Source organism: Argiope bruennichi, chromosome 10 (assembly GCF_947563725.1).
Source record: "Argiope bruennichi chromosome 10, qqArgBrue1.1, whole genome shotgun sequence".
NCBI classification, from domain to species: domain Eukaryota; kingdom Metazoa; phylum Arthropoda; class Arachnida; order Araneae; family Araneidae; genus Argiope; species Argiope bruennichi.
In genome coordinates, this window is record NC_079160.1 from 10,430,585 (window position 1) to 10,438,757 (window position 8,173).

The 8,173-nt window shown below is 30.7% G+C and overlaps 1 long non-coding RNA gene across 1 annotated transcript; it reads right to left on the reverse strand.

The window, feature by feature from the left end:
• Positions 1-1,490: 1,490 nt before the first annotated feature.
• On the reverse strand, positions 1,491-4,629 carry LOC129987809 (uncharacterized). Its single transcript, XR_008785595.1, has 3 exons — positions 4,556-4,629; positions 2,464-2,640; positions 1,491-1,875 (listed from the first exon to the last, which is right to left on the reverse strand). It is a non-coding gene; the product is annotated as an uncharacterized LOC129987809 (long non-coding RNA).
• Between the last annotated feature and the right edge of the window lie 3,544 nt (positions 4,630-8,173).

Genomic DNA, 8,173 nt, shown 5'->3' on the forward strand with positions numbered 1-8,173 from the left:
GTTTGCCAAAAAATGATTAGTTGTTTTCATCTTAAGTTAATCAGATAGAGAAAGAAAGTTTTCTTGTACTAAAAAGTGTCCAGCTGTTAGATTTCCATTAATTTCGTCATGTAACTAAAAGAAAATTTTCTGTACCAAAAAACGGTCAGTTTTTGTACTCTTCCCTCAGCTAATTAAACAGATGATAAAAAGCTGATTGGTGAGAAAAGGCGGTTAATCTGCCGCATTGAACAATTTAAAATCACTTGTCAACAGAAAAATGTTCGTTTGTGCTTAAAGGCGATCAGTTGCCTGATACACCATCAGTTTAAATAGTATGGCAAATGGCAAAAGTTAGATTTGTGACATAAGCAAGTCAGCGGTTTCGATCTTCATTCTGTTTCATAGATTGTAGAAAATACACTTGCTTGTGACTTAGAAGATAAGTTTTTTTAATCTTAATTTAATTCACCAGACAATGGCAATAAGCTAACATGTCCAAAAGTTAATCAGTTGTTTGATTTTCCTTTAGTTGAGCAGTTAATAAAATCTGGTTACGTGTTCCAGAATTGAGACAGTTATTTTGATCTATCTTCAGATCAATTTATAGCTGAAGAAAGCTTGCCTTATACTAAATGTGAGTAATAAGACATTTCGAACTTTTTTCAGTTCACCTAAAAGTGAATGAATTTCTGCCAGTGGAAAACGGTACGCACTGCAAGATTTATTTCAGCTCATGAGACAGTTAATGAAGCCTTGCCTGTACAAATTGTCTCTAAGTTGTTTGATCATCCTTTGGTATACCAAATAGCAGATGAAAGCAATTTTATTCAAATAGCTTTCCGTTATTTCAATCTTCATTCAGCTCACTAGAAAAAAGGAAGAATGTTAGCTTGTATCAAAATACGATCAGGTTTTCTATCTCCTTTAATTTTAGTAGACAGCAAAACTAAGCTATACTGCGTCACAATGCGTTCAATTGTTTTATTCTTGACTGATGATGAAAGTCTATTGTATAAATGGCGATAATTATTGTGCATTCCTTCAGTTCATTGTAGACATGAAGAAAGCTGTTTTGTGTCCAAAGACGATCAGCTCCATGATCTTCCATTAGTTCATGACACAGTGGTAGTAGTAATAGTAGTAGTAAGTAGTAGTAGTGTTTTATATTTAGGTTTGTTGGTCCCTAAATCAGTCGATTGTTGTGATTGATCTCTGTTTTGATCGAAAGGAAATCATCTGTCTTCCGATAACTAGACAGAGACAGAAAGCCCGTTTTTCTTATCAAAAGGCGATTACTGTTTTCATGTTCTTCCATTTCATTAGACAGATGATGAAAGGTAGCTTTTTGAAAGAAGATGGTCATCTGTATTGATCTTTCAGTAGGCAACTGATAAAACCTTTTCTTGTATCACAAAGAGGTTAATAAATTGATTTTATCTTTCACAAGTGCACCTGGAAGCAGATGAAAACTTTCTTGTGCCAAAAGACAATCATTAGTCTCACCTTTCTTGAGTTCAGCAGGCAACTAATAAAGGCTTGCCTTCTGCCAGAAGACGATCAGATTTTTCGACCTTTCTTGAGTTCACATGGTTGTGGAAATCAGCTTGACTGTGCCAAAAGGTAAACAGTTTTTAATGCTCCTTGATTTCAGCAGACAACTGATCGAAATTTGCCTCGTGCCACAAGACGACTAGATGTTTTGATATCCCCTGACTTCACCTGGCAGCGGAGGTAAGTTTTCCTGTGCCAAAAGGCGATCAGATGTCTGATCTTCCTTGAGTTCAAAAGGTAGGTGACAAAGGTTTTCCCTGTGCCAGAAAACGATCAGATATTTCGATCTTTCTTCTGTTCACAGGACAAGAGCAGGTTTGATTGGACGTTCATTCAGTAAAACTGAAAAAACAGAAAAAATAAAATTGAATCCACAATTCAAAAATATTTTTAATCTCATGAGAATACAACTTCATCATTAGAATTTCTATATAACTGCAAAATTTCTTTCTGTGATTATTAAGGATTCATATAATAATAAAAACTGAGCATACAAAAAAATCACTTGAGAAACTCATTCGAATGTTAATAATCGCAATTTCTGTTTCCATTATTACTTTTTATTTCGATGATTAAAATATTAAAAGATATTATTAGAAAAGGATTTATACTACGTAAACATAAAAGTTTAAATGCACAGAATGATATTCCAAAATTTCATTTCTAAAACAATCTGCTCTTATTTTGCTACATACATCCCTGATTATTTATACTATTGCTAAGATCAAACATCATTTCGAAGTAAAAAAAATTATATTCATTTTAAACTTCGAAAAACACTGAAATGCAAATCGGTTGAAATAAATATGGTACCACATTGTGGTGAATAGTCACTTATGATAATTTATGATTGACGCCCGTCAACTAAAGTCGTAAGGGCGAAACGAATAAAGAAGAAAAACATATAAACAATAAAATTTTATTAATTACCATTTTTTTAATTCGATCATCCGTGTGTAACAGTTTCTTCTGAAATCGGCCAATGTCTGATTGCATCGTTTGGTTTGGGCTGGTGTTGGCCTGTTGGAGCCGTCGAGAAAGCAATTGTAGGTCCATGAATATGTGGTTTAGCTCCGTCTCGACGACATCCAACTCAGAATCAGACATCTGAAAAGAGACAAGAGGTAGCAAATGAGTTTCAAATGCTTGTTTTCAAATAAAAATTTATTTTGCGTTGGCTTACACGGGATATTTAATGGGCTGTTTGTCGACGTAAGTCAATAGTTATCTTTATTCTTATAATTTATAGTTTACTTCTAAACACAATAATTGGGAATTATTTCATTTAGAATAAGAATAATTACAAATATGTGGGACTTTTTTCAACCGAAACCATCTGAGGTGTATTTCTTATCATCTGAGAGAGGTTCGTAAAATACTCTTAGTTTTGTTTTAAAATGGAACATTATATATATATATATATATATATATATATATATATATATATATATATATATATAAATTTTTATATCTATAAAAATTTAATTACTATTTAACTTCCACTGTCCCATACAAAGAAATCAAAATGTACGTTATTTTTTGAGCATTCTTTTGCAATGTCACATAGATTTTATTTGATATTTCATGGTGTGTTTTTTTATATTTTTGCATATCCTGTACCACTGTTATGATAAATCGCTAAAAAAAATTTGCATTCTTTTTATTTATAAACACTACTGTTTTTGCCTCTCAAATAATTCGCAATAAAAAATTAATTCGCTATTCTTCTTGCTTTAAAATTTTATTTTATGTTTTCGTACAATTGGATATTTTTTTAAATCTCTAAATAATTACGAAGCATAAAAATCTTTTTATTGCTTATGCATCATTGCTGTAATTTATTAACAGCATATAACGTTCAATAGAGGCAATATAGCGTTGGATTAAATAAAATTTCCCAATTTGGATTGCAAATGAAAGCTGAATTATTAACTGAATGCTTAAACTCGAACAAGTGAATAAACATGATTCAGATATCTTATCATGATTATCAGAAATAAGTTTTAAGTCTATTAAAGTAGTTTGGGTTAAAATCCAGTCGTAATTTGAAATATAAAATTTCATTGCTCAGCCAACTATGAGAATGAAGCTATGAATGGAAAATTAAGGTGAAGCTTGAAAATTAGAATACTGAAGAAATTGCTCATAATTTTGTTAAGAATATTCTTCATAGTATTGTATCAAATACTTCTCCCCTATGAAGCTACCCTCTTTGTAAGAAGGAAAGTTTTACCTATATCTGAATGGTTCTGAAAGGATGCCAGGTCAATGTTTCTCGCCTTTTGCTATTGACTTGCAAAGTCAAGCGTCAATAATAAAGGCTCTTGACTATACTAGAATATCGACGATATCCCATTTAGAAATACAGATCAAGGGAATTCGATATCTTACTAAGGAAGCAATAAAAACGCGAGATAAAGTTAAAGCCAACCAGACATGTGAATTCTCGTTTGGAGTGTTGATCGCATAGGTAGCTTTAGATTTGTTTGAGCACTTTTGGCAGTAACGATTGTTTAATACCGTTTTCCTGTTTGTGTGTTGGTAGTTTCTGCAAGTCCTGATTCTGTGAACACTTAAGCCGTGATTATTTACTTGAGTTTTTTGCATTTTAATGGAAGAAATCATCGTTCCATTATTTATTGAATTCCTATTTCTGCAACAGTATTAAAGCCAAATGATTGTATGTAGTCGAGGACCAGTTCAAGTGTCGTTGTTATCATCTGACTGGGGAACAAAACATCCGTCCCAAAATAGCTCTCGTTTTGTTTCCAAAATGGAACATTAATACAACTAAATTAAACTGTACTGCACTTCGTGTGCGTAATGATTATTTTTACATTGGCAGAAACCAAAAGATAGTTGGATCCATATATTTTTAAAAAGATATCTAAAAAAACTACAAAAGTGAGAATCTTTATATTTTTTCGAGCGAGTGACGTATCGAATAGGGAAATATTTAAGATATAAAGATATCCTATTTGCAGAATGCATGTCTTAAAAACACACAGAAGTAAATTCTTACCTCGCTGCCAGGTGAGGATGTGCTTGAGATGTTATCTTCTTCGCAAGTGAAATACTCCGAAGAGCTGGAACTCCAATTATCACCATCATCAACACTCAAGGTGTTGCTGAAACAACAATCAGAAATAAGTACATTATATAACAATACAAGATTGGAAACATTCAGGAACGTACTTCATTACGAAAAATCAGTACAAATTAAATCTAACATAAAATGTTAAAGTATTGTTTCCTAATTTGGCATACTTAATTTTAAATGTATTTATTAGTATAAAATATTTGATTTAAGAAGATTTTATATTTAATTTATTGTACTTTTTAAAAAATTATAATCTACAATGCAGCATTTACATGAATAATTGTAGGCTTTTATATTTATTATAGATGTAAAATAAAGTAATTGGCATCATAAATCAATCATATATGGCTTATGCTTTTATTATTAATATTATGGTATAATTTCAAATTGGTAAACATGCTTTCATATAAGTTCAATTTCGCATTACTTTTGTTTTGACATCCACTCTTAAACTTTCGGGGAGTTCATAGTATCTTAATTAGAAATGCACATTCTTACAAGAAGCAGAAGCATTCCCGAAGGTTCATGATCAGAAAGATTAAATATTGAACACGTTCTAAAACCCCAAATAACTTGTTGAAAGAAAATAAATATTCAAAAAGAGTGAAAGTGATTTATTTGAATTTGAAACATGGTATGCGTTTGCCCTGCAAGTGGAATAAATCATTTTTATAAGATTATATAGAGAATTATTTATAATTACTAGGAAGAATTTCGAAAAGATGTATTAATCCCTTCAGTGCTTAGTTTTAAATATGTATCTTCTATTGATTAATAATTAGGTCAACTTGATACGAATTTTTAAGAAATAAAATATTATTCTATGTCTGAAAGATTGAAAACCAGGACAGAAGAATTTCTTGCATTATTTATCCAAAGATGAACAAGAATGGCAACATTTAAATGTTAGCATACACTCATAAGAGCAACAAAAATCAAAATTTCGTGATAAATCGTTTAATGAGCAATTTAGGCTCGTCAATTAGGCTCGTCGCTTAATACAATTTGTAAGGGGTTGAGGGAAAATTTTATTTCCATAGGAATTTAATTAAAAAAATCACATATTTCTTTTAAAGTTTTATTTATTTGTTTTTATTATTTATTTATTTTACTCTTCAAGAATTTAAGATGAATTGTCTTACTTTTCATATGATGGATCATCTGCTTTATACAGGGTGATCAGTTGGTAATCACCTTTTTGGAGTTCCTTTCGGCAAGGTGGTCCCTGCAAAAACAAATAAAATGTCATCGAATAGGTTAAAAATATTGGTAGAAATTTCTTGATTATGACGTACATTTTTATAGGTCCCACTTTCACCGGAATGTCTATTTCAAACGTGAAATATTAAAAATATTTTATCTATTTATTGCGTATAATATATGCCATGGTTAAGATGGTGGGTGTGATGAAATCAAACAATTTCGATAATCAGTCGTCAAATAAGAAAAAAGTAAAAACAACATTCATATTATGACAAACCAATAATATCTCATTGTCCATATGAACATATGAATTTTTCCATTCTCCAATTCATATGTTTCTCTTTCTTACAGACGTTTTTGGCTAAGTATGGAAGAAAAAATTCTTTTTTAAAATTGAAGTCTATGCAATAAATCTTGCCAGATATCACAGATGACTCGAATTCTGATATTTTCAGTGATGTATGCTGACGGACTGCCGTCAGCGTTCAAGTATGGTGAGTGATGGCTGCATTCTTACTATCGAAATATTACACCATAAAGAATACAGAAAAACAATGAACGGCATATTCTTTTCGTTACATAGTTCATAATGTAATTCTCCTTTATATTTATTTTAATTTTTGAAACAATTTTCTAACTAAAATCAGCATTATTATTCAACTTCATTAATTAATGTACGTGGTTATAAGTCCTGAATCTTTCAGATAATGAACATATAATGTACTAATCCAGCAATACTTATGATATTTTACTAATACTATTTTATGATCAATTCATAGCATATCACTTTATTCAGTTTTTTTAAAGGAAATATTGTTGTAAATTATGTCGGAATTTTTTAAAATCACAATTAACAGTTGCTTTTGTAGGCTTTGGTTTCTAGAGTTTTGAACAGATGAGCATTTCACCGATACATTCAGTTTACAATACATACGATTCCGATTTGTTTTTTAGTTCTGAAATTCATATGTGTTGAATGAAATTTGTTCAAAAAGTGTAACGAGGAATTATAAGGATTATTTGCTTTTTTGCGATTTTTTCGCCGGGATTATTGGTTGTATTTAATTTCAGTTATTCACTTAGATAATCACTGTCGGACAGTAAAGGTATGTTATTTTAATAGACTTAAGTATATACAGTTCACTGTGCATTATTTCTTAAAGAAAACCAGTTCCAGGATATCACAGCAGCAACACTATTAAAACGTAGTTGTTCCGTTAAACATACCTCTAATATATATATATATATATATATATATATATATATATATATATATATATATATATATATATATATAATGTGTGTGTGTGTGTGTGTGTGTGTGTGTGTGTGTGTGTGTGTGTGTGTGCGTGTGTGTGTACGTGTGTGTGTGTGTGCTATACATATTTTCGTTCACTTTCGTGGACGTAGAGAGAAGACACTTTTGTAATTTTAAAACTTCGCTTTATTCCATTCCACGAGGCATTATTTATGTACAAGAAACTCGGACAAAACTGGCGTTCATTTACAAGCGATGAGCAGAGGAGAGCTAAAAAGGTGTAAAAATATTGATACCGATGATTATATATTGTGAAATTATGATAGAGATTTCTGTACACGTGTCGATTTAGGATAGGAAAATCTAAGTATCTTCTAAAAAGAATGATCTTAGACTGAAAATTTTCATCCCTCCACTAGGAACGTGGGAACCGCTAATTTAAGCACTTTTACAGAGCTTCCGTTGCATAAATTAAATAAAAAAGGTGGAATTGGAGCAGGAAATAAGAGAACCTTTTAGAATGAAGTTAATATGGGCTAAATTAAGATACAACATTGGGAATTAATTAGGGTTTAAATTGAATTGTAAAATATCATTACACACACAGACATATATACGTATGCAAATTTTGGCAGCTTTGGGTAAATTGGTCAAGACTGTAGAACACAGATTTATTTTTAGTAGTAGTAGTAGTAAGGGTAATGATTTATAAATATTGTTGCCGTTGTATGTTTTTGCATATTTTGCATTTTTTTATTGATAAAAGAATAACTATTACAAAAAATATTTACCTCAGGGGATTCCGTAGTATCCATGGGTTCAATGCCATAGGCAGGATCATTGCGATCTTCATCCGAAACTTTAATGCAATAAAGTTTGCGGCTAGGAAAGATAAGCAACATATAGTATTCGTTTTTTCATCATGGTTATTTGAAACAGATAAAAGTAATAAAAAATATACTGACTCATAACAATTAATTTAATCATGAAGTAAAATAAAAGCCTTCTTGCAATCAATTCTAAATTTGAGAATATGTATTTATCATCATTATTGCACTTTTATCTACTTAAATTTGCGA